This window comes from Stenella coeruleoalba (genome assembly GCF_951394435.1).
Source record: "Stenella coeruleoalba genome assembly, chromosome: 10".
Classification (NCBI taxonomy): domain Eukaryota; kingdom Metazoa; phylum Chordata; class Mammalia; order Artiodactyla; family Delphinidae; genus Stenella; species Stenella coeruleoalba.
The window spans coordinates 8,334,402-8,348,347 of record NC_137156.1 but is presented as its reverse complement, the minus strand read 5'-3'; the positions used below and the strand labels follow the sequence as shown (position 1 = coordinate 8,348,347).

Sequence of the window (13,946 nt, the reverse complement as noted above, 5' to 3'; positions counted from 1 at the left end):
AATGTCGTTTCCTTGTCTTCTAGCCTCTCTTGTTTCTGATGAAAAATTAGCAATCATTTTTAACTTTGTTCCCCTGTATATAATTTGTCTTTTTTCTCTGGCTGCTTTCAAAATTTTGTCTTTATGTTCAGTGTTCAGTTGTTTGACTATGATGTTCCTATGTAGGATTTTCTTTATCTTTATTCTTGAGCTTGGATTTGTAAGTCATTTTTTAAAAAATCCGGAACTTCTTGACAACTCTTACTTCAGATATTTTTTTCTGTCCTCACTCTCTTCTCTTTCTGGGACACCAATCACACATGTGTTAAACTGTTTGATACTGTTCTACGGGTCCCTGACCTCTGTTCATTTTTCCTTACTATTTTTTCTCTCTTTGATAATTTCTACTGATGTGTTTCCAGCTTCACTGAGTCTTCTACCATCTTCACTCCAAGCCCCTCCAGTGAATGACTCACTTCAGGTATTGCACAATTCTAGAATTTCCATGTAACTCTTTTTATGGTATCCATTTCTCTACTGAGATCCTTACCTAGTCACTCATTAGGACCTTTTTGAAAAAATAATAAGTATATTTCTAATTTTAATTCTTTGAATATATACTGTAAAATACATATGTCTTAAAGTCTTTATCTTCTGAGTTCAACATTTGGTCCATCTTAGAATCAGGGTTTTTTTTTACTTCTTTTATTGTCTACTGTGAATTACACAATCCTGATTTTTGCTTGTTTGTGTTTTTGGACATCTAGTGATTTCTGACTGACTGCTGGACATTGTGAACGGTGCACCGTAGAGACTCGAGATCAGCACTGTTCAATAGAACTTCCTGCATTGAGGAAAATATGTCTGCACCATGCACTGTGGTAGCAGCTATTAAACCCTTGAACATGACTGAGGAACTGAATTTTAAATTTCATTAAATTTTTGTTCATTTAAATACTCACATATTTACCCCTAGAACTGCTCAACCTTTATGACATTTGTTTCAGTCTCAACCCCATAACAGCTGATATGTGGTAAGGCTTGGATGGCTCTGCCTGGCACGTGCACGGTCCAGCCCTCAGCCATGGGCTCATGAGGGACCGCCCCACACATCTACATAGACTTTTAAGGCTTTCTTTCTGCACAGATCCCAGCCATTTCAGTTGCCTTGAACCCTGATCCCTGCCTTCTCAGCTCCACAGGACTACTGTGCTCTGTGCAAATTCAGATCTCCAGGCACAGAGCTGGACAACAGTGGGGGTCCCCTCAGGCTCCCCTCTCCCAAGCACTGAAGTCTCGTGCTGGTTATTTTCCATTGCCTGAAAAGTATCTTACCATGCTTATCTTGTCCAGTTTCCTATATTTACAGGGGATGAGCCAGTTTGGGACCAGTTACTCCATCACAGTCATCAGCCCAAGGAGTTTCCTTTTAAGTAACAATTCGAAGAAGATGAGGAATATTTGGGGGAAGAGAATTTCAGAGAGGAAACTTCAATGGAAAGGGCTGTGAGGCAGAAGCATGCCTGACTTGTTAGTAGAACAGCATAGAAGCCACACTGCTGGAGAATGTGAGCAAAGGAGAGAGAGTAGGAAATGAGGTCAGAGAGGTTGTGGGCAGGGGCGGAGTGGTGGTGGAAACAGCTACTGTGTAGCTTCATAGGCCATTATGAGGACTCTGGCTTTTACTCTAGGGAAATGGAAAGGCATTGGAAAGTTCGGGGGCCAAGAACTGATTCGAGTTATAACTGGATCACGCTGTCTGTCGAGAAGAGACCTCTAGGACAAAAGCAAGGAGCTGAATTAGAAGGCCATGAAGTAACTGGTTGACAGAACTTTCAAATTAATTAAACCTCCATATTATACAAATTTGATGGCTAGATTTTTATCAGTTTTGTAGATTTCAGGGCTCGCTAAGAGACAGGCATCTTAGTGTCTAAGAATACATCATCTAAAGTCAAAAAGTAGCTGTGTGATTTTAGGCAAGGGGCTTAAAATGTCTCTCTTTATTTCTATAAAATGGAGATAATAATAATAATATCACATAAAGGATATTATGACAATTAAATGAGATACTTTGTGTAAAATTATTTAAATGATGCCTTATGTGTATACAGTGAGTGCTCCATACATGTTCACCATTGCTCTCTGATAGTCTGAATGTGTGATGGTCGTCTCTTCACCAGTGGATACTGACTGATCTTCTCTGTCTGAGGGGCACAGACAGCCAGCTTTTATCCTCCAGGCATGTGGGCAGCTTAGGAAAGGAAGCCAGCAGGGAAACAATATCTTAAGCAACACTGAAAGAAGCAAGAGCTAAGCAAGAGCTAAGTTTGCTCTTAGATAAGGAGGGAAAGCTATTCATTAAGACAGGGCAGGTTTTGGAAGACTCCTGGGGTGTAATCAGACACTGAAGGATGAATGAGCTACAGATACTTTTTGAAAAAGAAGGAAATGTATATCCTGCACGTGGGCTGCTTGGCCTGTTCAAAAATCACAGACCCACTAGGGACGATGTTCCGTGCACATACGGCTTGTGAAGATCATCTGAATTTGTGGCCACGGCTAATGTTTAAACAGCTTCTTAGATTCAAGGTGAAAATTAATGAGTTGCACGTAGCCATTAGTTCCTTAAGCTCACATCAGAATCAACCATATGAAGTAGCATGTAGTTATTTATATGACAGCTGAATGGCTTTATTAGCTTATTTGGGGAAATTAGATAACGAATGCAAGTACAATCTTGTTGAACCAGAAGCATTTACCGATTGTCTCTGTGAGAATGTAAGAAATATTCAAGAAATGCAAGCAGAGAGAAGTCAGGTGAGTCCTGAAATCCCAGTGCAGTAGCATTTGGGAAGTGAATGATGGCCCCATGAGCCACAGGAAGGTAATGGATACATTACTCAAAGGTTTTGATTAACGCATGTGGTCTCACATTTCATCTGGCCCAACATGTAACTAATTGGTCATTTCTAGCAGAGCCCATGGGAGAAGAAAAACTTGTTGAAACAAGATCTAGTGAGCCAAGATGGGCCAGTCGTACACCAGACATAAGCTGCTGTGCTTTGGAGATACCTGCATAAAACATGAGGAAAGCCAGCTTTCATGGGGTTTAAAGCTTATCTAACAACCTCTGGTGACAAAGAAAGTATCCATCTCTTTAACGGCATAAGAACCGTGGCAGGCTCAGCCCTGTCCAGACTGCAGAGAGAACTTTGGGAACGCTTTCTGTTTGTTTTAAGAAAAGCCGGCCGAGAAGTTATTAAGAACAGGCAGAACATATTTGTCAAAGAAAGACAATGCAGTCCTCAAAAAGGGTGAGGCATGTTTGTGTATTTTAATAGAGAATTATCTCCAACATTGGAAACTCAGCAATCAAATCAAGGTACAGACAGAATGATGTTTAGAGTATATGATCATTAATGTAAAAAATGCAATATACATACACACAGACACAAAAGATGTTGCCTCTGAGGAGGGGAGTTGAGTAGCTGAGAGTAAGCAGGGGACTTATTTATCCTTTCACCTCTTGAATTTATTTCTATATGTACTTAAATTCAGATACGTTGTTTTTCTCAGTTGAAAATATTTAAAAGTTTAGGAAAAAAAATAAATAACACCCATAATGAAATTTTCAAAAGAGGTAGAATAGGTCTTTCCCTTTCCCATTTGCGAAGTGAGCCATAATCATGCTGGACGCTGGGACCAAAACGAGCGTTCGTGGAGATATAGGATAAAGTGCTCCTCTCTGATATTTCACTCAAGGGTCCCTGAGTGTATTCGTTTGCTAGGATTGCTGTTAAAAAAAGTACCGTAAACTGAGTGGCTTAAACAACAGAAATTTATGTCTCACAGTTCTGGAGGCTTAAAGTCTGACATCAAGGTGTCAGCAGTTTGGTTCCTACTGAGAGCTCTGAGGAAAATCTCTGCCTCTCCCCTGACTTCTGGTGGTCTTCTGAACATTCTTGGCATTTCTTGGCTTGTAGGAGCATCACCCCCATCTCTGCCTTCATTTTCATATGGTGTTCTCCTTCTGTGTGTGTCTGTCTGTCTGTCCAAATTTCCCCCTTCTATAAGGACAATAGTCATATCGGATCGGGGCCCACCCTAACGACCTCACTTTAACTCAACTAATTACATCTGCAACAACCTGATTTCCAAATAAGGTCACATTCTGAGGCACTAGGGGGTAGGACTTCAACATATGAATTTAAGGGGGACACAGTGCAACCCATAAGACCAAGTAACATTCACTTATCCAGAGTTACCTTGCTACAAAGGGGAAGTATATTGAAGTGTGTTTATAAAGCACAGCTAATGGGTTGCACCTCATGTCCCAAGTGTATAAAGTAGGTAAATGCTGGCATCGTTGAATATCTTAAAATTTTCAAGTGCATTACCATCCACTGAGGAAAGAGAGGCCCTAAACTTGGTCAGCGAAGAATTAACAGTTTCTACAGTCACAGCAATAAATCAGTAGAGCTGATTCCCTCAGCCCCCTCCTCCCGTCAACGCCAGCTCAGGGTATAGCCTTTCACTAATGTCTATTAAGCACCTCCCTAGTGCCTGACACTGCTCTGGGAGCTAAGCACAGAGTAGGACAGAGCATCCGCCTTCCCTTCAGGTGGAGAAAAGAGACACACAAAGTAGTAATTACGTGATGTTGTAAGTGCTCACACGGAGATATGAACAAGAAAAGAGTACCCCTAACTGCAGGCAAGGAAGGCTTCCTGTGAGAGGTGACGCTGGGGTTGACTTTTTTTTTTTTAATTTATTTTTGGCTGCGTTGGGTCTTTGTTGCTGTGCGCAGGCTTCCTCTAGTTGCGGCGAGCGGGGGCTACTCTTCGTTGCGGTGTGCGGGCTTCTTATTGCAGTGGCTTCTCTTCTTGTGGAGCATGGGCTCTAGGCGTGCAGGCTTCAGTAGTTGTGGCTCGTGGGCTCTAGAGCGCAGGCTCAGTAGTTGTAGCACATGGGCTTAGTTGCTCCTCGGCATGTGGGATCTTCCCGGACCAGGGCTCAAACCTGTGTCGCCTGCATTGGCAGGCGGATTCTTAACCACTGCGCCACCAGGGAAGTCCCTGGGGTTGACTCTTGAGGGTGGAGTCGGTACATGAGGACAGGGAGAGGCAAGAAGGAGGAGACGGGGGTCCCAGTGGATGCTGTGTTCAAAGAAAGAGAGACCCAGACAGCCTTCCAGTGACCTGGGATGGGCACATAAGAGTTGGCGTTGAACCTCAGGTGCAGATGAGCTTCTGAAGCATTTTAAGCTTCAGCTGGAGGGTTTTGGACTGCCTTATTCTATAGGAAACCCTGGAGGATTTAGGGGAGCTACTGGGTCAGATTTCCTTTACAGGAAGACCTTTCTGAGAGAGCGTGAATAAAGATGGGACAGATTAAAGAGAGGGTGACATACAAGGAGATTTTTGTAGGTGAGGGGAAAAAATGAGCAATAAACTATGGCGGTGATGACAGGACTAGAGGAGATAGGAAATAATTGTTTTCTCTTAGTTGCATGCATTCATTTCATTTTCTTAAAATTCTGTATTACTTTTCAGATTGTAAAAAATTGGAAAAAAAGTTTTCAGTGTCTGTGGAATAAAACAAAATGATCTGGGCTTCCCTGGTGGCGCACTGGTTAAGAGTCCGCCTGCCAATGCAGGGGACACAGGTTCGTGCCCCGGTCTGGGAAGATCCCACATGCCGCGGAGCAAATGGGCCCATGAGCCATGGCCACTGAGCCTGCACGTCCGGAGCCTGTGCTCCACAAAGGGAGAGGCCACAACAGTGAGAGGCCCGCGTACCGCAAAAAAACAAAAACAAAAAAAAGCAAAACAAAACGATCCTTAATTGCACTCCGGGAATGAGCGTCATTAGTTTTGTGTGGCTCCTGTTTCTTTTCAGAGTCATATATATGAACATATGTAGTCATTTACTCAACAGCTACTTTTGTAAGCCGATCTCTCCACTGCATATATCACATTTCCCTATGCCGTTAAGCGACTTTGTACAACTTGATTTTAATTGATTTAGCCAATCTAGGGCACAGATTTGAAAACTGTTAAAGGATTATAAATAGTATGAAGCGGTGACTGATGAGCTGATGAGGTATGTGGAAAAGGGAGAAAACCAGGAAACCCCAGCTTCCGAGCTGAAGCCTCTCGCCCTACAGTTGTCTTCCTGTTTAGGCCTGAACTGGAGGAATGGCCGGAGGAAAAAGACACCCAAAAGGATCCGTGAATACATGTTCTAGTCAATCTCAACAACAGTGAAAATAACCACTCCTCGGGGCATGCAGACACAGCCCCGTGTTCAGAAATGGCCAGAGCATTCATTAAAATAGATTAAATGGCCTGCCCTGAAATCCTCAAAGGATGTGGTAGATGAAACAAATGCACTCCTAAACACAGCTGCGGGCCGCCCAAAGCCCGGCTGCACCTGGGGAGCCGTCTCAGCGAGAAGCGAGCTGAGACGGCCTTCTCTGCCAGGAGGCCAAGCCTGTCCAGGCACTGCGGCCCTGCCCAGTCTCTGCACCCGTCACTCACCTGCCATCTTCCCCGCATCCTGGGAGGGCGCGCTTGTCCTGCACTCCCTTTCCGCAGCGACAGGGAGAGGAGATGGAGCGGTTGTTTCCAAGAGGGGCCTCAATCCCTGAGGGGCACAATAAGTCCAGTGGAGGCGAATAATGAAGCTTATTCATTTCCAAAGAAATGAAAAGGGGAGGTACTGGCAAACAGACTAACGAATCAGGCGCTCAGGTTAAGTGCAGCTTGGTTTCCATTGTCTAACGCAACTCCTACGCTTCTGAGCTTCTTTAGAAAAGGTTTACGGTTGAAATATAACTTGTGTCTTTTGAGCAGTCAGGAACTGAAAGACATTCCTCTTTTAATCTTATGAATGGAAAGTAATAAATTTCAGTGGCTTTCTTCTTTATGTTCATGGACCAAGCCTCAGAACAAAATAGAAATAATCTCTTCTCTTGTGCCTGAGGTAGACTTTCAAAAGCAAAGGACTTTCCTTCCTCCTTCCCTCCCTCCCTCCCTTCCTTCCTTCTTACCTTCCTTTCTTCCCTCCTTCCTTTTTCTTTTTCTGAAGTGTATGAACTATTTCTGTTCTTACTTTAAGGGAAACTGCGGGGTTTAGAGTATATCTTTATGTGGAGCTGATAGGAAGGTGCTCTCATATCAGCATTTATTGCTCTATTGCTCTTCTCTCAGCAGTTATTCTGCCAAAGAGAAAATATGGGATGCACCTTTGTCAAAAAGCTGTCCATCATTTGCAGTTCACTGAAACTCACTCATTCCCTCATTAAGCATTTATGGACCTGCTACTACTTCTGTGCCTGGCATCATGCTAGGCATTCAGGAAGTGGGGATGGCTGCAACATAGCAGCCAGTCCCGGCCTCAGGAATCTCACAGTTGAGTTCGGTAATTTCAATAGGACGTGATGGGGGCTAAAATGAAGTGAAGCACAGAGTGCAAAGGAGAATCTATTGATAGTTCAAGGGTCGTTGAGCTTGGTTTTGCAGGGAAGATGCCTTTGACTGTGAGGGAAGAGCACGTGCAGGGGTGTGGGGTTACAAGAGAATGTGAAGCATTTGGAGAACTGGAAGTACCTCAGTGAGATGGGAGCAAAGACGAGAGGTATAGGTACTCACCAGGAGACCCCTGGCCCCATCCTGCAGGTAATGGAGAGCCTCCGATAAGGATTTTAAGAAGAGGCGTGATATGGTCAAATGTGCACTCAGTAAAGTGTTTCTTTGAACCTTTGTTCACTGCACCACTATATATGAGTGTCATCGTCTTATTAAACTAAAAGCTGAAATTCCCATTGGAAACCCTACCCTACAGTTCTCGTAATGGAAACATGAAGGTAACTCAGGACTTACAACCCTGGCTTGAAAAAAGATCAAGGACATTTCATAGATCTTATTGCTTTACTTTTTCTCTTAGGGCAAAGCACACATAAAAAAGACCCTCACATGTTGCTCACTGCTACCAAGATTTTCTGTTTTAATCTTACATCTTTCATCCTAAATGCTCATGAAAGACATGTTGCTTTTTGTTCAAACTTGGGCCAGTGACAAAGCTTTTCAAGTTTGTTGACCCAATAATCAGCCATTGCACTCAAAGACTTAGAGTGGATCAGTTTAAAAACAGCTATCAGTGCATCTGAACTACAGCTCCCAACCCCATATGCCTGGGCTTGCTGCTGCCACAGGGAAGCTCCCACTTCTTCCCAGGGGGGTACTGTGTTTCTCAACCTGTTTTAGCACTAACATGTAAAAGCTGCTTGTGTCAAACATGGGTAAATGGCAAACTCACTTAGGAGATTAGCTCACCTCTATTCCACAGCGGGAGTGGCCAAATGAGATAAACCCCAAAGACTTATGGCAAGACGGATCTAGTGTCCCGTTTTGGAGAACGGCACAGGGGTCCTTATGGGAAGGAGATGGAGCCCCTCTCTGTGCTTATCTCAAGAGATTAGCTTTAAACACCGTAGTTTTCTCCAGTCAAGAATTCATTATGGAACTGTCATTTTCTATTTAAACATCTTTGAGCTCTTTATTTCTGCAGCCCTTGGCATTGAGATAAAAGGCTCTTAAATCACTCCTCCCCGCCCCAACTACTACACTGTATTAATAATTACCATAGAATGAACGTTTGTCCCCCACCCCCCACTCATATATTGAAACATAATCCTCAACGTGATGGTATTAGGAAGTGTGCCTTTGAGAGGTGATTAGGTCATGAGGGTAGAGCCCTCATGCATGGGATTAGTGCTCCTTTAAGAGACCCCAGGGAGCCCCCTTGTTCCTTATGCCACATGAGGACACAGCAAGAAGATGGCTGTCTAGGAAACAGGAAGCGGGCTCTCAGCAGAAAACAAATCTCCTGATGCCTTGATCTTGGAATTTCCAGCCTCCGGGGCTGAGAGAAATAAATGTCTGTTTATAAGCCACGCAGTCTATGGGGTTTTTTTTATAGCAGCCTGAACAGACTAAGACAGAAACTGCTACTGAGAAGTGGGGTGCGGCTGTAACAAATACTGTAAAACATGGAGGCATTGGGTAGTGAGGATAATGGGTAGGGGCTGGAAGAATTTTTAGTATGCTAGAAAAATCCTACATTGAGATAAATGGACCGTTAAGGGTGATTCTGGTAAGAGCTCAGAGAGCAAAGAGAACCGTAGAGACAGCCTCAGTCTTCTTAGAGGATACCTAAGTAATCGTGAAAAGAATGTTGGTAGAAGTATGGACAGAAAAGCCATTCTGAGAGGTCTCAGAGGAAAATGAGGAACATGTTATTGGAAACTGGAGGAAAGGCCACCCTTGTAATAGACTGGCAAAGGACTTGGCTGAATTGTGAGTGACGAAATTGGATGTGTAGCTGAAGCTATTTCTAAGAAAAGTGCAGAAGGTACAGCTTGGCTCTTCCCAACCACTTATAGCAAAATTTGAGGGGAGAGAAAAAGCTTAAAGATGGAATTAAGCAAAAAGGAAGCAGAACTTCAAGATTTGGAAGATTCTCAGCCTGTCCATATGGCAAAAAATGAGAACGTGAAGAGTGTGGCCAAGCGACTATTTTCTAAGGAGCTGAATATGACTCAGCTGTCTCAAGCCAAGTGTTGTTCTTCAAGACTATGGAAGAATGACCCTGAAGCCAGTTCAGAGGCCATGACACACCACTCCTATCACAGGCCAGAGTGCAAGGGCCTAGGGAGCAGAGTGATTTCAAAGGGTGGGACCACCTTTCTGGGTCAGGCGAGGCAAGATGCCCCCTCAGTGCTTCAGGTGTGGGTCCCTGCAGGGAGGTCCCCCAGCTTGGGCTGCATCCAGTGGAACCATGGCATGGATAGGGTCCCCTGGGAGAGCCACAAGGCCCCAGAAGAGAACCACGGTGCGGCAGAGCCCTAGCAGAGAGCCGCTAATGGGCTGTCCCACTGACACATGGGGTGACATTGCCACCCCAGTGGGCCTGGAAGGGAGAACACTAAGCCAAAAAGGAGTGTTCTCAAACCTTGAGTTTTAATGCTGTTTATCCTGTTAGGTTTTGGACTTACTTGGAACCTGACATCCCTTTCTTCGTTCCTATTTCTCCATAGGAATGGGAAGGTCTATCCTATGCCTGTCCTACCTTTGTATTTTAGAAGCACATAGCTTGTCTGGTTTCAGGGATTCACAGCTGGAGAGGAATGTGCCACGGGTTGACCTTGAATCTTGCCAATATCTGATTTAGATGGTATTTAGTTGAGACCTTGGACTTTAGACTTTTGAACTGCTGCTGAAAGAAATTAAGACTTTGAGAGCTATTGGGATGGAATCAAGGCATTTTGTATGCAAAAAGAATATGAATTTCAGGGGGACAGGGACAGAATGCTGTAGACTGAGTGTTTGTGTCCCCACAACATTCATATATTGAAACCTAATCCCCAATGTGATGGTGTTGGGAGGTAGGGCCTTTGGAAAGTTGTTAGGTCATGAGAGCAGAGCCCTCATGCATGTGATTAACGCCCTTGTAAAAGAGAGCCCAGAGAGCTCTCTTGTCCCTTCCTCCATGTGAGGACATGCGTATAGGATGTCTATAAACCAGGAAGTGAGCCCTCAGACACCAGATCTGCTGGAGCCTTGATCTTGGACTTCCCAGCATCTGGAACTATGAGAAATAAATTTCTGCTGCTTATAAACACCCAGTCCATGGTATTTTTTTATAGTAATCTGAATGGACTAAGACAGAAATACTTCCTTTTACTGTCCTAAATTTACCTACCTTCCCCTCTGCTCCCCTCTCACCCCTGCCACGTTCAGACAAACTAGCGATTTGTGAAAAAGTCAAAGTTCGCAATTCTGTCTTCTCTCATCATGTATCTCTCTCACCTTGTGTCTTTCTTGACAGAAGAATTCTCATCTTTTTAGCTCTCCTTATATCACAGTTTCCAGCCCCTGTCATAATTTTGGTGGACTTACTCTTTCTGTTCAATCTCCATTGTTCCCCTGGGGAATGACGAAAATCGATGCCACCAGGACCTCCGGTTTGAGCCCTATAGAACATTTAAGGAGAGAGGATTTGTGTTTGGTTTGGCTCAGTTATATTCTTTCCCCATCTCAAGAAACACAGGTAGATGTAGCTTACCAAGTGAGGTAGGTGATGTCCTTCTCTAGAAAATTTTATAGTTGAGTACACAATATTTCATTGAGGAAAATTTGTACAATAAGCTAGCTATTCAATGGATTACAAAGACTGTAAGCCCTACAACTAAGACCCTAAAGCAGAACTAGATTAAGAAGGAGGCGCTTACGTGCTTAGGGCACTAGCAGAAATCACAACCATACAGCTTTAACGAGGTTATCCAAAATTTCATAATCAGATCAAAGGGAAACACCATTTTGTGTTTTATTACTGCTTTTATTTGGGCTACATAAGGGAGGGAGCCCCATAATATCTTAGTGGTTGGAGACTTGGCCTAAAAGCCAAAAGCAGGCAGAGAAGGAGCTGGAAACAGGTTCTCCTTTGTGACACACTTGGTCTCTTCTGCCTCCCTTTGGCTCTAGTCTTCACAGAACGTATATCTGAGTGGGAATTGTGAGTACAGTGGTTCTGCTTCCATGGGTTCTGCTTCCGGTTTCTCTTCCACGGGTTCCCCCCATCCCCGCCAACCCTGTTCCAGTTTCCCTGGCATCCTCTTCCTCTGGTTCCACAGACCAACCCTGTTACACTATTTTACATAAGGGACCTGAGCATCTGCGGATTCCAGTATTTGTGGAGGATCCTAGAACCCACACCCAGCGGATACTAAGGGACGACTGTATTTGGCTTCTGTTCTCAGCAGAGTTTATGTGATGCAAGTAGGCACAGGTGGCCTTTGCTACCTCTAGCACATGTCACCACCATGCCGCCCCCAAGCCCCCCATCTCATGGTGTCCCCTCCTTCACTTCAGGGCCCCCCAAACATTTTTCAGATCCATGAGTCATATTAAATTAGCATTGGTTGTTGATAAATTAAAGGTCGTCTCCCTCCCAGGGTAATATACCAATATGGGTCAAAGTCTTAGCTAAAGAAGGAGTGTCTAGCTGTGGAATTCTAATTATAAGCTGGTGGAGTAGATAACCCGCGAGGGCAGGCTCTTCCACTGCTTCTAAGCTCCCATTATATGGACCTGCATTGTCCAAAGCAGTAGTCACTAGCTGAATGGGATGATTAACATATAATTAATTAAAAGTAAATAAAATAAAAAAATTTGGTTCCTTAGTCACACTGACCACATTTCAAGCGCTGAAGAGCCTCATGTGTCTCCCAGCTAACGGATTGGACAGCACAAATACTAAGCGTTTCCATTATCACAGAAAGTTCCATCAGACAGTGCAAGTGTAGATAATTACTTTCTTGGCCTATGCAGAGGTGGTCTACCCTTACCCCAGTGCAGGGTTTCTCAGTGTTGGCACTACTGACGTTTTGGACTGCATCCTTCTTTGTTGAGGGGGATTGTCTTGTGCATTGTAGGGTGTTTGGCAGCGTATCTGGCATCCATCCCCTACGGGCTGGTAACGCTTCCCATCCAGCGTTATCATCAGAAATGTCTCTAGGGACCTCCCCGGCGGTCCAGTGGTTCAGAAATGTCTCTAGGAACCTCCCTGGCTGTCCAGTGGTTAAGACTCCATGCTTCCATTGCAGGGGGCACGGGCCCGATCTCTGGTTGCAGAACTAAGATCCCACATGCCGCGTAGCACGGCCCCCCCCCCCCAAAAAAAAATCTCTCTAGACATTACCAAACATCCCCCACAGGACTAAACTGCTCCCAGTTGAGAACCACGGCAGTAAAGCTGGCTGACACTTTGGGGGTCGTAGAGGACATCTGTAAGCACACTTGTGAGCAAGGTAGGCCCAGGGAGCTGAGAGCGCTTAGAGGACAGGGACTCTGCAGGGGCCAAGCCGTGCACGTTTCACATGCTCTTGAAACGTTACAGATGAGAAGAATTTCAGAGCGATGTTTATAGCCCAGAAAGATATTCTTCCCCTGGTCTTGAGAATTCCCTTGATGCTAAATTGTCACGTATGTCAAAGCTCTACAGAGCTGCAGGGAGGGCCGTAAATCAAAGGAAGGCAGAGAAGAGGCCCAGGGGGCAGACTGTGCGGTGAGTAAACTTATCCCAGCACGGGTGAACGGGGCTGTCCCCACTTCGGTCTGAGATTTCCAGCCTGGCGTCCTAAGCCCCCTGTTCCCAAAGTGGCCGTTCATGCGCTAACTGGCTATAACTGCGTCATCAGCAGCTTGCCAGCTGTAAATTCTCATCCCAGGCCAGGTCTCTCTTCCCAGGACCAAAGTCATGAAGATGTTTGCCCTCGCACAGGCCTTTGGCATGTGCTGGGCCGCATTTGTGTATTTGTCTGAGGGCCCTCCAGAGCTTAGTGCTTCCCTCTGGCCCAGGCGAGCCTTTATGTGCCGTGCCTTCCTCCTGACCATGACGTCATGCTCGTACCTCGCCACTGGAGATTGAAGCCGAAGACCGGAGGACTTAAAAGTCTTAAACAAGCAAATGTTTTCCATTATTTAAGATGTTAAGGAAGGCAAATTCTGAAATATTTATGGCCACGGTCTCCTTTGTGGGTCGTCAATGACTTCTTCCCTTTCAGGAGGCATCTTACAGAGAGGGAGCCCTGGTCTTCTCCCCCTGGGGCCACTAACTCACAGCAAAGCTGAGTCAACCATTCCACGGGAAGACTGGTGCAAAGTTGATTCGCCACACACTTCTAGCTGAAATGAATGAAAGCAAACCCAGGAGAAGTCCAAGTTTACCATAGAAGGCAAAGCAGAGACCAAGGACCGCCCTGTTTCCTGCAGACATGCATTTTAGATTTAGCTCGAGTTGTTTTTCTGTTTTCAGGGACGATGTCAATCATCTCATAAGTAAATGAAGACAATGATTCAACAGTTCTGTAAACATTGAGAGAAAAAAGAAACCGCCCCACA

The 13,946-nt window shown here is 44.8% G+C and overlaps 1 protein-coding gene across 1 annotated transcript in view; it reads left to right on the top strand.

Annotated features, from left to right (window-relative positions):
- Positions 1-13,946, top strand: part of NEDD9 (neural precursor cell expressed, developmentally down-regulated 9) — a 295,481-nt gene that overhangs the window by 137,787 nt on the left and 143,748 nt on the right. The window lies entirely within an intron of this gene.